The following is a 20913-nucleotide window of genomic DNA, read 5'->3' as shown; positions in this document are numbered from 1 at the left end:
TTGCTAGGAGTCTTGAAAGGTATAGACTTTCCTAGGGTCACACAGCCAGTATCTGTCAGAGGCTCAGAGGTGAGATTTGAACTCCAAACTTCCCAATTCTAAGACTAACTCTCCCTTTTCTATGCCAAGGCTGCCTTTATGTACTTGCTGAATGGAACATGAATAATAAATGCTTGTTGAATTGAAAGGAGAGGTAGAGGTGAGCAAGGCAGCTTTATTTCAAAAGAACCTGGATTAAGGGAGAGAGAGAAAGTTTGTTTTTTAAAGAGTCTCTGAGAACATTGTACAGAGAAACAGCAACATTGTGTGATGACCAGCTTTGATAGACTGAGCTCTTCTCAGCAATACAATGATCTAAGACAATTCCAAAAGACTCATGATGGAAAATGCTGTCTACATCCAGAGAAAGAACTATGGAGTCTGAGTGCAGATAGAAGCATACTATTTTCTCTTTTTTTTTCTTTCTCCTGGTTTTTCCCTTTTGTTCTGATTCTTCTTTCACCACATGACTCATGGAAATATGTTTAATATTGCACATATGTTGCGTATATCAGATTGCATGCCCTCTTGGGGAGGGGTCTGGGAAGGGAGGAAGAAAAAAATTTGAAACTCAAAATCTTATAAAAGTGAACATTGGAAACTATCTTCACATGTAATTGGAAAAATAAAATACTATGAAGTGGAAAAAACAAATTAGTTGGAGACATGGGAGAAAAAAAAGAGCTTCTGAGTTTGCCCCACTTAGAGTTATTTATTTAGTTGTTTTCCTTATTAGAACAGTGATGGCTTGAATAATAGAAGGAAGAATAAAAATAAGGCAACTAGGTGGTACAGTGAATAGAAGGATGGACTCAGAATCAGTCGATAAATATTGATTAAACACCTACTATGTGCTAGGCACTGAGCCAGGCAGTGGTATACAAAGAAAGGCAAAAGACAGTCCCTGCTCTCAAGGAACTCATAGTCTAATGGGGGAGACAACTTGTAGACAACTATGTACAAGCAAGATATGCACAACACACATTTGAGATACTGATAGATGGAATCTATCTATCTAGGAGGCTATGGAAGGCTTCTTGTAGTAAGTGGGATTTTAGCTGGGACTTGAAGGAATCCAAGGAAATCAGCAGGTGGAGATGATGAAGGAGAATGTTTCAGGCATGTGGGAAAACCAATAAAAATGCCCTGAATTGGGAGTTCAAATGCCTTGTTCAAGGAACAGCGGGGAAGCAAGTATCACTGGACTCCAGGGTACATGAGGATAAGTAAGGCAGGAGTGGAGGCAGAAACGGTGGCAGAAGGCTTCTGGGAGATATGAAGTGAGGAGGAGGGAAAAAGAGAGAGCTCTCAGCAAGTTGCCTCAGTTTGTTTTTTTCAGTAAAATATAGGAGGCAAAGTTCTCAGATGAGATTTTGAGGAGAATGGGGAGCTATGGAGGGTGTGAGTAGGGACACTTGGAGTTAGGACAGACCTGAGTTCAAATCCTGCCTCAGACTCTTATAAGCTATGTAATGACTCTGGACAAGTTACATAAGCTCTTCTCATCTCCATTTCTTCATCAATGGGGACAAAGTAATCTTTTCAAATGGAGATGATAATAGTACCTACCTGCCAAAGCTGTTGTGAGGTCACAAAATGAAATAACATGTACAGTCCTTTTTATAGCACCTTAAAATGCTATAAAAATGCTTGTTATTATCACTATTATTATTATCCCAACAAGGTTTTCATTTAACCACACCAGGGGTCTTCCCACTTAAAAAAGCAAAATATTGTTTCCAGTGAGTCCTTTGCACTTTACTGTCTTTTGCTGGTACAGTTATCCCTTCCACATAACGACTTTTTTCATTGCAGTTTCAATATATCATGGGTTGGCATAAGAAATTAAATGGGAATTTTGGGGGAGTTTTGTAGAAGCCACAGACAAAATGTAAAAGCCAGCAGATGAGTCAGAAAAAGTTTAGAAACTCAGAAATGCATAAAAGATACATATAGCACTACAAACATCCCATAAGAGAAAAAAATTCAGACTTCTCTGAAGAAGGGAGGGCCAAACATTTTTAGGTGGATTTTCCAGATTGCAGTGGTGCTGTGCCCTAAACACCTTGATGGTGAAGGAATAACTGATTTCCCCTCTGCACGCTGTGTAGTTTACGCCGACTGGGTGAGGCAAGGCAGGAGCAGATTCATGCAGCTTTCCAATATGGGTGAGTCACTGCTCTCCAGCTCCCCATTGCTTCATTCCTCAGTCTCCCCCAGGGCTTCCCTCCCTGGGCCTTCCCAACTCATATTCTGTTAGGTAAAGGATGAGATTCAATGAAGGAAAAATAATGCTCTTGCTGGACTGCTGTAAGGCTATAAATAATAAGTCTAATATGCTCTGTCCTTCTGTCTTTCCCCACTACTTTACTCTGGGATTAAGGAGGGAGACCAGGGAGTAGCCTTACTATGATGAATAAAAGATAGAAGGATAGGGATGGATCTATGATTTCATTGGGTTGGGAGAAATTCTGGGTGAGGAAAGTCTCTCTACCAACGATGGGAAGCATCTTCTCTGAAACTCATAGTCTTAAGAGAGTTGCCTAGAACACTGGGAGTTTAATTGACTTGCTCAGGCTCACAGAGCCAGCAGGTGTGGAGGAAAGCTGGGGAGAAGGGGATGCCTCGAATCCAAGTTTGTCCAGACTCCAAGGCTGACTTTCAGTGTAGCAGGCCATATTTCCTCTTTCTGATATACACCCATAATCCCTATCAATGCTGTTTCTGTGCTTTGTGTTCCTTCTGCCCTCCCCAGATGTACTGGGGAACAGCCTAGGGGAGCCACCATGAAATTGGGGGAAATAAAACTTTCTTATGCAAAAATAGATATTAATTCATTAGCAAATGAATTAAAAGGGCAAAAATGCAGAAGCATCAGCTGTGGATTGAGAATCTCTAGATAACCCTGAGCTTGGAAAAATAGAAACCATAGAGAATAATTAATTCAGTGATTGAGAAGCTACTTTTTACTGGCACTGGGTTAGGATTCAGTGATAAGGGAGACAGAGAAGTGTAAACCCCCCAGTCTCTACCTTAAAGATGCTCACAATCTTACATATGCACACATAAAACAATTTAAGGACCCTGCCAAAAAATGGTGCATTGAGTGCCAAAGCAGAGGCACTCAAGGTTTCTGTTGGCGTGGATTGAATAAGTGATCTCCGGTGTTAATTTTTCATTGCAAGCATTTCACCAGGAAAACAATCTGGAAATGTGAAAACTTAGTCCTGCAAACTTGAACCTCCTAGGATGGCTGACAAAAGAGACTAAATTTATTTTGGGGGCCTCTCTAAAAATAATCTTTATGATTTATTTTGTTAACCCTCTCCCTGCCCCCAACCAAGATTTTCTCTAATTGTAGCAGAAGTTGGCTATCATCTCTCCTAGGGACTTTCAGTCAGGTCCACTTGAAAGTACTAAGGCTACTAAGACATTGGCTGTAGAACAGATTTTGTTTAATCTGACATAAAGAAATAAGGAAGAAAAGAAGGAAAGAAAGAAGGAAGACAAAAGAAAGAAAGGAAGAAAAAAAGATAGAGAGAAATATGAAAGAAATAGAGAGAGAAAGGAAGGGGAAGGTAAGAAGGAAAGGAGGGGGGAAGGAAGAAGGAAGAAAGAAAGAGAAGAAAGAAAGGAAGGAAGAGAAAGAATACTATCACTAAAGTCAGGAAAGCTCTCATTCCTTTTCATGAGGACATCAAGCAACCCTTCGCTGCAAGTCAGCCTGTCAGGCACACTTCATGCCTGGACCTGCACCGACCCCATGATTCAGATTGCCAGTGACTGAGTAGGTATGAGTTCTCCGTAGCGTATGTGATTTCTTACCATGCAGATTTCTACCTTTGAGGCTAGGCAGATGATGTGGCTTCTAGACTTCTCTCCAGCTCTAAATAAGCCTAAACATCTTCATATTCTTCAGCATCTTCTCTCCTAATGGCTTCAAATTCCTTTTCTTTCCCTCCCTCTATCCCTTCATATCTCTATCTAGTGAGACAGCTCCTATGTGCATGTGGTTATTAACAGAGGCAGTATGGATGTGCAGGCCTCAACCGAGGTCCAAGTGCAGCCCAGGGCCTCTATGGCTGTGTCCCCCACTGAAGGCAGTAGTGATACACTGCTGGATTTGGAGTCAGAGAAACCTGAGCTCAAATTCCTGCTCTGCTCAAACACTATCAATGTGACCTTGGGAGAGTGATTTAACCTACTTGTGTGTCAGTTTCTTCACGTATAAAATGAGAGATAATCTAGTTATGAGGCAGCTGGGTGGTCCAGTGGACAGGGCACAGTGCCTGGAGTCAGGGAGACTCATCTTCCTGAGTTCAGATCTGACCTCAGACACATTACCAGCTGGGTGACCCTGGGCAGGTCACTTTACCCTGTTTGCCTCAGTTTCCTCATCTGTAAAATGAGCTGGAGTAGGAAATGGCAAACTGCTTCAGTTTCTTTGCCAAGAAAACCCCAAATGGGGTCACAAAGAGTCAAACAAGGCTGAAAAAAAACTCAACAACAACAACAAAAAGAGGGAATTGGACCTAGAGCCCAGAGGTTCCCTGCGGACTCTAAATTTATGATCCTATGAAATGTACCAGTGTAAAAATGTTCATTGTATTTCTTGAAAACTTGTCATTTTATCAAAGGAAGAAGAGCTTTTCATTTGGCAACAGAAGCCGTGTGGTAGAAAGAACTTAGGGCTTGAGAAACTTTGGGTTTGAGTCAGGTACCAGCTTAGCTGCTTGCTAGCCTGGTGAAAGTGGGGCCAAGTCACTTTGCTTCTCTGAAAAACAGAGATAAATACACTTTTAGGGCCGTCCTCCGGGGCTACTGTGCAGAAAGCATTCTCTAAGTGGGAGACCTTCTAGCATGGTATGAGCTGTAACCCCACCTCCCACACTTGCCAGGCCTCCCAGGGTTTTGCTGCTTTTTGCAATCATCACTTTCTTTGCCTCGGCGAAACACCTACACAGCTCTGTACTCCCCAGATTTAACCCCTCTGGGTGTTCCTGTCTGAGTGCCAGGGTGTTTTCACCTTGGGGGGAGAAGATTCCCCAAAGATTCAGAGATCCAACCCAGATAAAGGCCTTACACTGATTTAATTTCAAAAAGACCCCTGATGCTGAGGCTTGGGAAATTGCCTGCCTGCTTATGTTAATCTGTAAATCCCCAGGACCTGCTGCTTCTAGTCAGGCTGTAAAACCCCTGAAGGTTCGAGCTTCTTTGGGGGCCTTCTGGCCAATAAATTTCTTGCAGAAAAAGTTTGAAAGGCTTAGAAAGATTTGCAAATGAAAATTGGGGAGGGGAAGGAGATGATGAGCATTTTATGCTTAAAATAGCCTCACTTGAAGCAGATGAGAGGAGATTTTTGAGTTTGTTTTCACCTTAGACTCAGAGGATTACAGAATGAGAATCTTAGGGCTGGAAACGACCTAAGACAGGATTCCCCTAAAACCCCGGACCCAGAGGAACCACTCATTCTCCCTCTTCTTTTGTCTATGTGATGACTAACTCACCTATTCACCTGTATTCAGCCCTGAGGTGTGTGTGTTAGAACAGATGAGTCACAAGGGAAGAGTATTCCTATAAGTAACTAACGGAGAGACAGGCAGACACACACACACACACACACACACACACACACACACACACACACACACACACACACAACACAAATACAGACAGACCGACAGAGGCAGAGATAGAGACAGAGAGAGAACACTGGCTATGAATTTAAATAGACTTGATAGCCTGGAGTAGTCTTAAAACCAGGTAAGGCATAATCTAAAGATCATGCCCTTAAGTCACTGATGGTTATCTTTGGGGTTGACTGTATTTGTGCTATAAGGATAACATAAATGGCCATAGGGTTGTGGAGACTTCCAGCCAAACGCAGAAATGGTTCAGGATTTTAAAACTTTTGGGTGTTTTCCATATGAGATCACTTCCAGTTTGCTCTCTCTGTGTTTCTCTTTGTCTCCCTGTCTCTGTCTCTTTGAGACAGAATGAGAGACACAGAGAGACAGAGACACAGAGACACAGAGACAGACAGAGAGAGATAGAGATAGACAGAGAGACAGAGAGATAGACGGAGACAGAGAGAGACTTACATAGTAGTTTGCGTGCCTCCCCCCACTCCTTCCCATTTTGTCTGTGAGCAACTTTGGGGGCAGGAACTATTTTTCTTTCACTGTATGCCCAGTGATTATTACAGTGTTCCTGGCACATAGTAAGTGCTTAATAAACACTTGTTGACTAATTTACTTTATAATAATCTTGACTTTTACATAGAGCTTTCAGTTCAGAAGGAAGTACAGAAAAACAGGACAGTTTTGAAATTATGGTTTCTAGAAGCTGATATAGGTTCTCTTATTCCAATAAATCCCTGAGCTTGACAGTACAAGTGTTTTATAGGTGGATAAACTTGCTCATGGTCATATGCCAAGGCCCTTTTCACCACACATCCTGCCTCTCTAATTTTGAAATAGTTTTCAGTGCTTCTAAAACTTTGGGTCACGACCCATATGGGGTTGCAAAAATTTTGGCAACAGTAAATGGTTTCTGAATGCGCAAGGATCCAAAAATTAATTCCAAATCAAACCTATAATGAATCCGAGGTGTTTCTGGCAGTGCTTGCCTGTGTTACATCTCACAACTTCACTGCAACCTTGGTTCTGAACACAAAGCATGTGCATGTTGCGCTGTGCAATGCCTTCGGGTCACGCAAAGCCAACTAATGCTTGCCAAAACTCCAAAAAAGGTTGGGAGTGGAAAAAGTTTAAGAAGTCCTGGTTTAAAGGAAGGTTTACAGATGAAAGGGCCCTCATGTTCAACTGTTTCTCTTCTCATTCTTATTGACAAACGACTATTTTAAAAGATGCTTAAGTACCCATCATCATGGACATAGACTTTAATGATTTCTATTCCCCAACTGATAGTGCTGCCCCTACCTCAAAAATTACCTTGTGTTGACTATATACTTTGTATTTACTTGTATGCATATATGCTGTTTAGTGGTAACTAGATGGTGCATTGTGACTAGCTGTGTGACCCTGGGCTTGTCACTTAACCTCTATTTGTATTAATCCTCTAGAAGAAGAAATGGCAAACTATTCTAGTACCTTTGCGAAGAAAACTCCATAGACAGCATTAGCATGCTGTGGTTCACGGATCGCGAATAGTCAGACACAACTGAACAACAACCACAAGCTGTTGCAGTGGATGGAGCACTGGACCTGGAGTCAGGAACACGAGTTCCAATCACCTTACTAGCTGGGTAATCCTGGGCGAGTAATTTAACCTCTGTCTGCCTCAGTTTCTTCATCTGTAAACTTGATCATGGGTAATAGTGTTTACCTCTCAGGGTTGTTGTGTGGATCAAATGAGAGATTTGTAAAGCACTTTACAATCCTTAAAGTTCTACATGCACGCCACCTATTATTAAACTCTCAGGGCAGGAACAAGTTCATTTTTGTCTGTATTCTCAGTACCTAGTGCAGCCCCTGGCACATAGTGGGTGTTCAGTTATTATTTTATGAATGATGTTTTTTTAAATTTGAGTCCTCAGGGTAATTAACAATATAAGGATGAATGCCCAATAAAAGCAGCACAGAACATCCTTAGCTTTTGGAGATCTTAAGCAGCCAGGACATAGTAAAGCTCAGCTCACCTGTCAGGTGAACACTCTATTAAGTCTCAGATTCAATCTTATTCAAAAGAATTGTCACACTCTTTCATCAAGGGGATAAAGGGTAATGAGCCTTGTTATTCTCTGGGTACAAGGAAATACTTGTTCTTCCACATTGGGACATGTGAAGAGTTTCCTTTATGCTTTGTAACATGTTATTATTTTTGGTGCTCATTTTTCCTAAAGGAAAAGAGGTTTGGCTAGGGGGTTGAGGAAAACATGCTGATTCCTTCATTCTTTCATTCATTCATTCCCAAAATTTTAATGAAGACTTACTGTGTGCAAGATACTATCATAGGTGCTATAGAGGATATAATTAACTGGCAAGGATTTCAAACCTTGTAGTCCAAAACTTTCATTTTCTCAGATATGGAAGCCGAGGTCCAGGGAGATTAAGTGATTTGCCCAGATTCACCCAGCTCTCAGTAATAGCAAGTGGATTCAAACCCTGGTTCTCTGCCTTTGAAAGCACTGATCTTTTTTTTCACTGTATCCCATGATGTCTCCTTTGGGAACCATTTTGACTCTACCACCAGTCGCTTAGAATAGGGCCAAGAAGATGACATAGACAGAGAAAAAAATATATATGAAACAGTGTATATAGTATGTATCATTGTAATTAGAGCATGGAAAAAGAATTTCCACCACAGATGGTCGAGATAGATTTCACAAAGAAAGTTATTTTTGTGTTTGGGCCTTGAAGGAAAGATAGAATATGAATGACTAGAAATGGGAGGGAAGACCTTCCTTCCCACTAGTAGGAGAAGAAGATTAGGCAAAGCTGTGGAAGCTTTGAAAAGCATGAAGTGAATATGGTGATGATGAGTTTGGTTGGAGCAGAGTGTTAATATAGGGAAACAGTGGGAGATTAATCTAGGAATACAGGTAGGGAATAGTTGTAGAATGGTTTCTGTGACAATTAAAAAGTTCAAGAGACCATTTCTAGGTAATTAATAATTTTATTAGTAAGGCCGGCAGCTTATTAATAAAAGGAGAGTCATTTGGCCATCTCTCTCTCTCTTCTACCAAAGACTCCTAATGGCGGTGGAGTCACAGTTTTTTGCTCTTTGAAGAGGAGGTGTTCCTGAGGGGTGCCAATCAACTCTGACTGGTTAACACAAAGACAAGTGTGGGCTATATTAAAATGAAGGTATTGGGGTATGTGATTTAGGTCATTCAAATCTTGGTCAAAGAGACATCAATTTCCACATCGTCTGTCTTGGTAATAGGGAGAATCTACCTTTCACCAGGCCTGTCTGAGGAAACACAATGAGCAGGAATATACCCATTAGCTCATACTTAGAATTTCTTTTACTGTCTGATTAGATCTTGGCCTGTGTAAATCTCTGAGATTTCCCACAGTGATTGGTTTCTGGATGAGGAAGTAGAAAAAGGGAAAATCTTGGTCCTAATACAATAATTAATTATTAAATATGAGAGAAATATTCATTTCTCTCATTTCAATGCCAGGTTAAGGAATTTACACTATTCAGGAGGCTGCGTGAAGCCAGTAATGACTTTTGAGCAGTGAAGTAATATAGTCAAAGCCGTTTTAGGAATATAAATGTGATCACTGTATATTGGGATGATTGGTTGAGGGTAGAACCTGAAGGAAGGAGATCATCCTTCCAAAATGAGCAAGGTTGAGAGGAAACTATTGTAATATTGCAGTATAGTCATCGGGCATTAAGCCTAAGCAAGGGTGGTAGTAGTTGGAATGGAAAGGAGGAGGCAGATACAAAAAAGTAATGAAAGAAAAATGATCAGGATTGGCAATTGATTGCACAGAGAGACCTAAAGGAGAGAGAGGAGTAAAAACCAATTCCAAGTTTGGGAGTTAGGGTTATAGGATGACAGTAGGGAAGAAAGTGAGAAAGAACTCAGATGTGGATGGATCATATGATTTTGAGCAAGAAAGGACTTAGAGATCATTTAATACAACCCCCTGATATTACAAATGAAGAAATCTACAAAGGTAAAGTGCCCAAGGTCATTCAATAGTAAGTAGCAGGGCCAGAATTTGAACCCTGGTTTCGGGGCTTCAAAGTGAATGTTATTTCCTCTGTCTAGACCATGACAATTAGGCATCAAACATGATAAATTTATTTTCAGACATGCTGAGTTTGGATTACTAGGTAGCCACAAAGGGAGAAATGTCCAGTGAACAATTGGAAATACAGAATTGGCATTTAGGAGAGGTCAGGGTTGGAGCCCCAAGATGCCTGATCACACACTGAGTGAAACCAAGAGTTCTTTCTCCATATATTTCCCTTCCATTTTGTGGCTAAAACTCCTTGAGAAAGCTGTCTTCTTTCCTCTCATTTTCTTCTTAACTCTCTGCAGTTTGACTTCTGACCTGGCCTCATCATTCTACTGAAACTACTCTTCCCAACATTACCAATAACCTCTTCATTGCCAAATCTGATGGCTTTTTCTTAATACTCATCCTTCCTGATCTCTCTGCAGTCTTTGACGACTGTCTTTCGTTTTTCATTTCTTGATACTCTCTTCTTTCCAGGTTTTCCTGACACTGTTCTCTCTTGGTTCTCCTCCTACCTGAATGACCGTTTCTTCCCATGCTCCTTTGCTGGATCTTCATCCAGGTTGCTCCTGCTAACACCAGGTGTCCTTCAAAGCTCCGACCTGGGACCTCTTCTCTACTTCAGCTTTACTATTTCACTTGGTGATCTCATCAACTCTCATGGTCTCAATTATGATCTATCTCCATGCTGATGATACTTGTCCAACTCTAGCCTCTCTCCGGTCTTCAATTCCCTGTTGGATATCTTGAATTCAATGTTCCACAGACAACATAAACTCAACTCATTATCTTTCCTCCTAAATCCTCCCCCCTTCTGAAACTTCTCAATTACCATCGAGGGCACTGTCATCCTCCCAGCTGCCTAGGCTGGGTGTAGGTGTCATTCTCAGTTTCTTCTCATTCTCTCATCCCTCCCTGACGCAAATCCAATCTGTTGCCAAGGATGACTGTTTCTACTTTCGTGACATCTCTTGTATATTCTCCTTGCTTACTTCTGACATTACTACCACCCTGTTGTAGGCTGTCATCACCTCAAGCCTGAACTGAAATTGTTGTTGTTGGTACTTCTCCTTTGTTTTTGGAGAGGACCAGTGACATCATGAGGATGATGTCTTGACTTGTTCATGAACTGGATTTAAACAAAACAGAGCCGTGCAAAGTCACAAAGTCATCGGCCTCATTCTCTCCTCCAGAGTTATCAAAGTCTAATAACCTGCTGATTTGATCTCCCTGCCTCAAGTTTCTCTCTACTCCAGCTTGTCCTCTTCTGACAAACTGCTCTTGTTTACATACAGGTCTGACCATGTCACCCCCCCCCATTCAATAAACTCCAGTGGTTCTCTATTACTTCCAGGATCAAATATAAAAATCCCCTGACATTCAAAGCCCTTCCTAAGCTGATTCCCTTCTACCATCACAATCTGTTTACACCTCACTACCTACCATGTCCTCTGATCCAGTCACTCTGACCTGGCTGTTTCCCACACAAAATCCTCCATCTTCCAACTCTGTGTATATTCACTGTTTGTCCCCCATGCCTGGACCACTCTCCCTCTTCACCTTTACCTCCTAATTTTTCTAACTTCCTTTAAGTCTCCACCATCTATATTTCTTCCTGGTAAAATTTGTCAAGACCTAGCTGAAATGACACCTCCTCCATGAAGCCTTCCCTTGTTCTTTTTTAAATTATTTTATTCTGAACTTAACAAATAGCTGATAAAATGAGCATTGTCTTTGAAACTATTAGTATCTGTCATGTAGGGCTTGCCTTTAAATGGATAAATAATAAAATCAGCAATTTTCAATGTTTTTCTGTTTACTTGTGATTCTGTCTTATCTTTCTTCTCTTTCCAATTTTTTATGGAGGAGGACCTATCCCTAGCCATCCTTTTCCTCCCACCTTTCCCTCATAATTGACAAGAAAGAAAAACAACACTCTTTTAAGAAATATACACCCGCCAACAAAGCACATTCTCACATTAGCCATGTCTGAAAAATGTATTTTTCATTTTGCAACTAGAATCCATCACTTTCTTTAAGGAAGTAAGTGGTATGCTTCATCATCTGGATACTGGAATCACGATTAATCATCATGTTATGAATCAGAGTTCTTAACTCTTTAAAAGTTGTTTTCTTTACAGTGTCATGATTATTGTGTTCTGGCTTTGCTCACTTCACTCTGCATCAGTTCGTATAAGTCTTATCAGGTTCCTCTGGGGACCATTGTCAGTCGTCTTGACCTGTGTCTTGTCACTGACCCTGATGACTCTGGTGGAGACAGTGAGGCAGATGACTCTGCACAGCTCTGCCGCACTTAAATCCCATTCACTTGCAAGTCAAGACATCACCCCTGTAATGTCATCGGGCCCCTCTGAGAGCTAAGGATGAACAACCATGACAACAAGAACAAAGTTGCACCTTCTTCAAAAACCTTTCTCAGTCCTTCCCTCTGAAAGGCCTTCCCTTCCCTTATTTCCTTTTCTCTGAGATCATCTCTAATTTATTCTGTATATATCTTGTTTGTACGTAGTTATTTGCACGTTGTTTTCCCCATTAGACTGAGCTCTTTGAGAACAGGGAGGGTCTCCTGCCTTTCTTTGTACCCCCAATGCTTAACAAGTGCCTGGCACCTAATAGGTGCTTAATAAACCTCGATTGGCTGACTGTGGACTATTAGAATTTCAAATTGGGTGCCCAGGAGACATTTCCAACTCAACATGTTATATCAGAGCCATTCCTTGTACTTCTATTTAGGGCTCCTAAAGTTCCAGGAGGTTAAAAATGAGAAAATGAATAGTTTCACCTACCCATTTTCATTCCTTCATCTGTGGACAAAGGCCTCCTCAAGTAGGTGATTATATGGTAGCTGGGGTCTGCACCACAGTGGGTAAATGGAAATATGTGCACAAGACTTACGTATCCAAAGAGTATCCATATATTAAAGGGCATCCTTATTTTTCTGGGTAGTTAATCATGCTAGCAGATAATTAATAAAAGGAATCAGTGGCACTCTCAAATGCCAAAGACACCTAATGGAACCCACTCAACACTTATATGCCCTTGGAAGAGTATATGTTCTTTAGGGTGGCAATCAACTCAGATTGGTTAACAATTAGTAAGAAGAATGAATATTATAATGAGAAGTGGATCGATTCTAATGAGAGGCTGGCTGGAGATAGAAGTGGCATGTGGTGGGCCTCTTCATCTGTGACCAAATTCTAATGATGGGGCAGCAGGTCCCCAGACTGGGATGATAGGGCAGCTCCAAAGATGGCTCCCCTCTTTTCCCTTTTTGTATAAGAATAATTTGTACTAGAGATGTTCCCACTTTTTTTTTTTTGGTGAGGCAATTGGGGTTAAGTGACTTGCCCAGAGTCACACAGCTAGTGAGTGTTATATGTCTGAGGCTGGATTTGAACTCAGGTTCTCCTGACTCCAGGGCCAGTGATCTATCCACTGTGCCATCTAGCTGCCCCTTCCTACCTTTTTTTTTTTTAAAGATTTCACAGTGGTGATTGGTGAGGAGCAAGGTTTTATCTGATACTTCTGCCTATAGATTTATGCTTTGGGATCCCTGAGTGTAGTCTTCAGGTGAGAGGGATAAGAGGAATGTTTCCTGATTTACTCAAGATTAGTTAACAAGGGAGAAGTGAACAGCTTTATCTAGACATCTAGGTGATATAGTGGACAGAAGATTGGACTTGGAGGTAGGAAAACCTGAGTTCAAATACTGCATCATACGCTTAGTAGCTGTGACACCAGCTAAGCAACTCATTTAACCTCCCTCAGACTGTTTTCCACTTGTAAAATATGGATGATAATAGCACCTCACAGGGTTGTGATGAGGATCAAATTATATAATATATGTAAATTGTTTTGTTAACCTCAAATTACTCTGTGTGTGTGTGTGTGTGTGTGTGTGTGTGCCGATTAGCATAATTATTATTATTATCTCCAGGCTGCACCTCCTGGACTTTATCACAATGCCCCAGAAACCTCTTCCCCCTGGAAGCTAACTCTAATTTAGTATTTTATTTTTCCCCAGTTACATGTAAAAACAATTTTTAACATTTATTTATAAAACTTTTGAGTTCCAAATTCTCTCCCTTTCCTGCTCCCCATTCCCCTCAATGAGAAGGCAAGCAATTCAATACAGGTTATACATATGTAGTCATGCAAAACATTGGAAGCTAACTCTAGCCTGGGACTTCACATATTGGAAGTACCCTCAACTCTTACAGCCCTAGTCACTGATAAGCTGTTTTTTCTCAGCATCTCCATATTAAGGAGGACACCCAGGCTCCTCACATCTTCATTCCTCTCCTAGCTCTGCTCTAGACTCTCCTGGAATTTCTCTACAATGCCTCTAAACCAGATATATTTATTCCCTCTCCCCTTTCCAACTTCCTTTTCTCTTGTGTTGTCTTTTGCCATTCAAATATAAATTTCTTGAGGGCAGACTGTCTTTATTTCTGCTCGTATGTTTATTCCTAGTACTTAGTATAGTACCTGGCACATAACAAGAGATTAATAAAAACTTGTTGCCTTGACTTCATTATCTACGATGCCAGATGATATGGGGCCATTTAGATACAAATGCACAATTAACTATGAAATTATTTGGAAAAGAGGAGGAGAACTTCTTGGCTGCTTTTAGGAGTAAAAGCAAAAAAACAAGGGGGCAATTAATGTCGAATATATGCCAATTATCTCAAGCACCAGGAGAGAGGCCTTGGGTTATTCTCTTAAGTGAGGAATCAAAGGCCTTATAAAAATGCTTATAGATTCCCCCTGCCGTCACTATGGGGAAAAGGCACCAGTTAAAGTTTTGTTGAACCAGCCACACATGTCCAAAACAGAATTCATTGTTTCCTCAAAACCCTCCCATCTACTGAGCTTCTGTTAAGAGAACTAACATTCTTTAAGTCTCTCAGCTTCGTGATATTAGCATTATTCTTGACTCCTCACTCTTTCTTTACCCACACATTCAGCCAGTTGCTGAATCTTGCTATTCTTCCTCCTTCAATATTATTTACATCACACCCCTTCTCTCTTCTCACTTAAATATCACCTTATTTTTGTCCCTTACCGCCTCTCATCCAGACTATTGAAATGGCTGCCTAATTGGTATCCCAGCCTCAAGTCTGGGATCCTCATTTGCACAAATGTCAAAGTGAAATTTTTGAGAATAGAACTGAGCATGTTGTTTTCCTACTCAAATTCCAGTAGGCCCTATTGCCTCTAGGATCACGTATATATAAACTCCCTTGTTTGGTGTTTTTTATATTTTTGTTTTTGGTTTTTTTGCTTTTTGGTGAGACAATTGGGGTTAAGTGACTTGCCCAGAGCCATACAGCTAGTAAGTGTTATGTGTCTGAGGCCAGATTTGAACTCAGGTCTTCCTGACTCCAAGGCTGGAGCTTTATCCACTTCGCCACATAGCTGCCCTCCTTGTTTGGTTTTTAAAGCCCTTCACAACCTGGCCCCAGGTCATCCTTCTAGTTATTCCTTTTCCAGTATCATATTGGACAGCCAAACTGGCTTTCTCTCTGCTCTTCATGCAGGGTACTGGATCTTCCATCTACATGCCTTGCACTGGCCATCACCATGCTCCTGTAATATGTTCCCTCCTTCTTACTGCCTCATAGAATCCCTCACTTCCTTCAAGAGATAATTCAAGCAACATTTTCTATGTAAAGCATCCACCCAACTGCTAGTGTTCTCCCTCCCCATCTACCTTGTCTTAATTTTAGATACGTTTATTCTGTATAATTTTTTATATTGTATTCTCTAATATAATGTAAGTAAGTTCCTTGGATTGTTTCACTTTTATCTTTTTATTTACATTGCCTGCAAATCATAGAAACTTAACAAATGTTTATTGTTAGATGGATTGAGCTAACATTCCACATCTTTTATCAAGCATAGGAGTCAGATGAACTGATTCAAATTTCCCTTCCTTTCCCTTACCCTGATTATTTTGTGCTGATAGAGAGGGAAATGCTAAAAGATCTGGACAATTCATAAGCACAATTGTTATTTGTCCTTGGTTTTTGAAGAGGACCAATAATAACACGGGGGTGGGGGGGGATATCTTTACTTGAACATGAATTGGATTAAAGTGAGGCAGAATTGCACAAAGTCTTCAGCCTCACTCTCTCTACCAGAGTAATTGAAGTCCAATGGCAAGACAAAAGTCAGGACAACTGGTGATGGTCCAGGATGCAGTGGATGACCTTGGTATCTTCAATGTCTGACCAAGCTCTAACCACTTCACAGAGTCTTCATGGCTGTTTGAATAAATTGTTATCTGTCCATTCTATGAGGGGAAGTCTTCATAAGGTTGGGGTAGACATCCTTCTAACTCACTGGGTTTGAGGCCTATTGGTTACCCTCAGCCCATCTGCTGAGATGGTTTTATTGGGGCGTGGCTGCTACATATGCTACAGCTTTGTATAGCCCCAGGTGAGAAGTGGGTGACAGGTGGAGACCAAAGGTGGATGAAAAGCCCTGAAAAGAGCTCAGCAAGCCCTCACACCAGAGGTGCTAGTTCTTTCTGAACAATCCATACATCCAAACAAAATAAGCATCTGAATATCACCCATTTTGATCTGACCTTCCCTAAACCTTTTTGAAAAATGTAGAAAATGATCTGATCCAGTTGGAATGTGATTCCAAGTAATACTAATATAAAATAAGTGTAGTAGGAAGCTAGATAACTGTATAACTTGTTTCTAGGACAATCCTTGTCCTAGCCCTTTTTCCCATGCAAAGATCACCATAGAAAGTAGTCTAGATTGCCCAAAATCTTGATCAACATTGAATCACCAGAGGAATGAAATCTACTGGGCTGGGCTAAGTAAAATGCATCTTGTTACCTCCCTAGCCCCTAGCTATTGCACATCTGCTGAGTACAACAACAGCACCATTGTTATTTCCTACCTCCCCCTCCTCCCTCCCCTTCCCCAGCTAACTTATGTATTTTATTATGTATTTTATGTATTCAAACTGGTAAGTTTGAATGTGTTCCCTATATTTTCTTGGCAGGTGGTCTTATGTCTTCTTCATCTGTTAATGTCTCTCTTCAGCTTGAGTCTGCAAGTTTTGGGGGGCAGGGACTGGGTCTTCCAGTTCTTTGGCAAACCCCCATAGTGATTAGTGCAATATTCCATACATTGTGGCTGCTTAAGGAATATTTCTGTTTCCTAATTGACTGATTATTCCTACTGGCTCCTGTTAGTATGGACATAAATTTGACAAGAAAGTCTTTACAATGAAGGTTGACTTCTGGGATTTCTTCTTGGGTGAAAATTTCTTGATGAGGTGATTTAACTTTTATATTGTCCTTGTCCAGTGTGTCAGGAAATAACACTTGGAGATAGGACCTCCAGGGAGTCAGTCAAGATGGACTTTTGAATAGTGTGAATCTTTGAATGGTAGATTAGAGCCCCTAGTATTATAGATGTACATGGGAAGTAGCCCAATCATGTACTTTGACTTCCAGATCTTGAAACTCTAGAAACAGCTGACAGTAGACATCTCCAGTATGATATTATTCTCTCTCCTGGTTTGATCTGAAATATGTTTTGCTCCCAGCTGAAGAACTCATTTATTCTTGTGTATCTAATGTAGATAACTTTCATTTCTATTTGCTGTTTTGCTTGGATAAATGGGTTTACTTGCCATTCACTATTTATGGTAGTCTTTTGTATAACCAGTGTTTGATGGGAAGGGGCTAATCAGGCAAGGACTTTAAGCTAAGGAGCTATTCTTTTTCCTTACTAATGATCAGGGATGTGGCTTTTGTTTTGAATCTATTGTACTCCTAGCCTGAAAATGTTTGAGGGATAGTAGATATAATTCAAGTCTGATACACCTCTTGGACATTTGCAATATCTCTCAGTTTTGATGGTCCTGGATCTTACCTGTCCTTTCCATTATACTTCCAGAGCTGGGTTACTAGGTGGCATAGGCATAGATATCTTACTTTCCACAGAGGTGGATCAGACCCCCAGATTATATCTACCTATGAATCCATGAGCCATGACTGTATATTTAGACAAACCACATGCATAATACACTACATACATCTCAAGTTTAACATGTTCAAAATGGAATGTGTATTTCCAAATTCTATGCCTCCTTCAAATTTCCTTTTTCCTATTGAAGGTACCACCATCTTCCCAGTCACCTTGGAGTCATCCTAGACTTATTTCTCCCTCATCTCATACAACTAGTTGGAAGGTCTTACTGATTCTGCCTTTACAATGCCTCTTACATCTATCCCCTCAGTATCCTGCCTTGATTTTTACAACAACCTCCTAAATAGTCTCTTGCATTCAATATTTTTCCTTTCCAATCCATCTTCTATGCAGCTTCCAGATTCATACTTCTAAAACACAGATCTAGCTGGCACCTCCATACTCAAAAATCTTCAGCATCCTCATTCTTCCCCTAGGGTAAAATACAAAAATTTCTAGCTTGGCATTTAAAAATCCCTTCCCAATCTGACTTCCCACGTACTTCCCCCAACCCCCAAATCTCATTTTATATTATTTCCCTTCAGGCATGATCTGTTCTAATCAAATTGACCTTCTAGCTGTTCCCTTGACATGACATTCCACTCCCCATCTTTGTGAATTTGCATAGGTCATTCTCCCATGTCTGGAGCTCACTCCTTCCTCATTCCTGCCTCTGAAGAGCCCTAGATTCCTTCAAACTATAGCTCAAGTGCTACTTTCTACAAGAGGGCATTCCTAATGCCTCCACCCCTCTCTCTCCCCACAAACCCCTTGTCTATGTTCATACCCTCTGTAAATTGCGTTGTATAACTTTATATATACCAGGCATTGACTCATCTGTGTACATTTTGTATCTCTGTATCTCTTTAACTCAGCAAGTATCATGGAAGTTTCTTGAGGACTAGGACTGTGTTGATTTTGTCTTTGTATCTCCAGTGTCCAGCAGAATGCCTTGCACAGAATGAATGCTTTGCTGCTTATTGAACTGGAAGAAAAAATGCTCAGATGTGGGAGGAAAAAAGACGACTTCCTGGGGGAAATAGTTAGCTCTGAATAATAGGTGTTTTAGAAAATGCACAGCTGTGACAACTACCACAGACTGAAAACTCAGCTGACTTTTAAATGACCTCAATCTGATGTTGAAGACATAGTCTTTGCCCCCATACAATTTTCTCAAGCCTGTCACCACCCCGTTGCAAAATGAAGTAATTAATGATGGGACATCCCAGAGTCACTAGCAAACTGGCTTGGGCATGAGGATTTCTGATGTTATTCCTTAAAAGCAAGTGGATTTCCCCTCTCCATTTTCTTCCTTCCACAGAGGTTGCACAAAAGTGCTTCTACTCCCCCTCTTCTCAAGACAACCTCTGAACCAGCCCCTGGAGGCACTAGGAATCTGAAATTTCTAACTCTCAGAAAGGTCAGCCTCTTGGAAGTTAAAACACCATAAGAGTAAGGTTGTATGTTATTTTAATATTGGATTCCTTCCAGAATCTAGCATAGTGCTCTGCATACAGTAGGTGCTTCATGGCATTTGTTGAAATGGATTGAATTTGATCGAAAACTTCTTTTCCTTGGCAAATGGCCAAGTTCACAAATAATGTCCAAGGTATAAATATGCCAGGAAGCCTAACCAAAAGCTAACATGAAAAGGAAAGGTCTTTGCTAATGTTTTATTCTAATACCTTTTCCAGAGCTATGAGTGACCCTGAACTCACAAAAATCCCATACATAGGTGATGAGTAGCAGAGCTGGATCCTAAACCTAGGTCATTTGAACCCATATCCAGGGTGCTTTCTTTTGGGTCCTGTACTTAGGATCCTAGAATTATATATTCAGAGCTCAAAAGGACCCTACAAGTCATTTAGCCTAGCCCTCTCATTCTGCACATGAGAAAGCTGAGGTCCTACCAAACTGGAAAATTTTCATGTATGAATTCGGTGATGAGCTATTAGTGCAAAAGGATCTGCCTCAGGCAGTTTAGAGAAGCCCATTACTAGAGGGAGGGTTTGTCACAGATTAATGAGGTTTTCAGAGGGCCCACTAATACTCATGTGAACACCCCAAAAGGCTTCTGATCTGCTGCACTGGAGAAACTGATAGGCTCATAGCTTTAGAACTGGAAGGGATCTTAGCGATGATTAGTCTAAACTCATTTTTCAGGTGAGGAAACTGAGTCTCAGAAAAATTAAATGATGTAGGTAAGGTCACAAAGGGAGTCAGTTACAGAACTGGGATTTGAATGCAGACACTTCGACTTCAAACCCAGCACTCTTTCCTTTCTGACATGAAGCTTTCCTTCCAGATAAAACCACAGGTAACTGAGGTGTTTCAGTATAAAATTATGTCTTGGTTCTGACATGACCTCTGCACAGTACAGTTAGGCATGGTATTAACAATTCCTTGTACACCAAGGAAGTCGGAGAGCCTGAATTTTATCTCAGCACCATTTTGTTTTAAAAAGGAAGAGAAAAAGAGAACCTTTCCTGCTTCCCCTCTTCTACCAGGTGTTTGTTGGTAAACAAGAAACCTAACACTAGTCAGTCTTATGTATGCTACTATGTCCCTTCAGAGCCTCAGAAAAATCCAAGATTAGCCAGACAAGAGAATGCTTTTATTCTTTTTCCCCATGTCTGAGACTTTCTCCTAATGCTGTCTTAGTCACACAAGGTTACTCATTATCTGGCATGCCATTAAGAGTTTATCCCCAGCCAGTGTACATCTTGTGCTGCTTTGTTAAACCAGGAAAAAATACAGACGGTTGAGTCATAGTTGTCATAGTTATCAATTATTTTTTAATCTAACCTGGAACAAAAATTTCCAAACCCCTAATAATTTTTATTGCACTGACTGATCACATATTTTGCATGGTGGTTGATTTTTTTTTTTATTGAGGATCATAGAATTGGAGAATGACTGGAAAGAACCATAGAAATCACTCCATCTAACCTCCTCATCCAGAGTGCAGGATTTGGAGTCAGAAAAACCAAGATCTTACTGACACTGACTTTGTTATTATGGGAAAGTCAAGAACTACAAGCCCCAGCTTATCTATATGTTATATGGCGTACTTGGGGACAGGGGTTGTTGTGAGGATCAAAAGAAATAATGTTATGTAGAATGATTTACAAACC

General features: G+C 40.7%; 1 long non-coding RNA gene across 2 annotated transcripts in view; it reads left to right on the top strand.

Moving 5' to 3' along the window:
* The first annotated feature begins 2006 nt into the window (after positions 1-2006).
* Positions 2007-20913, top strand: part of LOC110220718 (uncharacterized) — a 140761-nt gene continuing 121854 nt past the window's right edge. For both annotated transcript variants that reach the window (XR_013483049.1, XR_002327952.2), the window contains exon 1: positions 2007-2207. This is a non-coding gene — a long non-coding RNA (uncharacterized LOC110220718). The remainder of the gene's footprint in view (positions 2208-20913) is intronic.

The sequence above is a fragment of the Phascolarctos cinereus genome, unplaced genomic scaffold, assembly GCF_003287225.1.
Source record: "Phascolarctos cinereus isolate Bilbo 61053 unplaced genomic scaffold, phaCin_HiC Scaffold_726;HRSCAF=1367, whole genome shotgun sequence".
In the NCBI taxonomy this organism is placed as follows: domain Eukaryota; kingdom Metazoa; phylum Chordata; class Mammalia; order Diprotodontia; family Phascolarctidae; genus Phascolarctos; species Phascolarctos cinereus.
The sequence above is the reverse complement of the archived record's forward strand: the minus strand, read 5'-3'. Positions and strand labels throughout refer to the sequence as shown.